We start from the raw sequence: 769 nt of genomic DNA, 5'->3' as shown, positions 1-769 counted from the left end.
AGATCATCCTCGTTGTCAGAGGTCGAATGGCTTCAGAAATACCCCCATGCTCGTATCATGTTCTTCGTGTACTTTAGAAAAGGAGAAGCTCATGGGATATTCTTCGGTTTATCAAGAGATTCAGGTCGGATTGCATGCTATGCAGTGTGCGGCTAGTTTGCATTATATTTTTCCTTGTAATGATATTGTAATTTGTATTATGTTGATGTAGCAGTACAGAATGAGCACTTATTGTTTTATCCGAATTTTTGTATCAAAGTTTCAGCAAGCGTTTTATTCTTTCTTTCTCAAATAACCTTATTGGAGTTTTCGACAGATTTTATTTTACACCATTAATGACAACAATTGTTTTCTAAACTGTATTCTTGATAAGAATGATTGTTCAAAACTTTTGCTCATAAATTCTTTTGTCTGAAGGATTTTTTCTTAACAATTTTTTTTACCAGACTTTGTATCAGAACAATTTTCGACAAGAACAACCTTTCCTTTATGTATATTTTTTCTTCCTTTTACCAGAATGAAAACGTTAGCTATGATGGATGGATGGGCTTGTGCAACTGGAGTCTGGCATGATGATAAAAACGAACATGAGGAAAGGCCTTGCAGAATGCCATCCGAGTTGCTTATTTTCCTCACTATGTAAAAAAAAAGTTGTTATTCTAGTCTGCGGAGAAAATGGGGGCGCTTTGATTATAAGAACTGATCCGGTTTTACGTCACAACCTCCCTCGAAGGCAATCTGGCAATAGGAAACCTTTAACCCCAAGCAA

The sequence above is a fragment of the Penaeus monodon genome, chromosome 29, assembly GCF_015228065.2.
Source record: "Penaeus monodon isolate SGIC_2016 chromosome 29, NSTDA_Pmon_1, whole genome shotgun sequence".
Lineage (NCBI taxonomy): Eukaryota > Metazoa > Arthropoda > Malacostraca > Decapoda > Penaeidae > Penaeus > Penaeus monodon.
Note: the sequence above shows the minus strand (reverse complement) of the source record.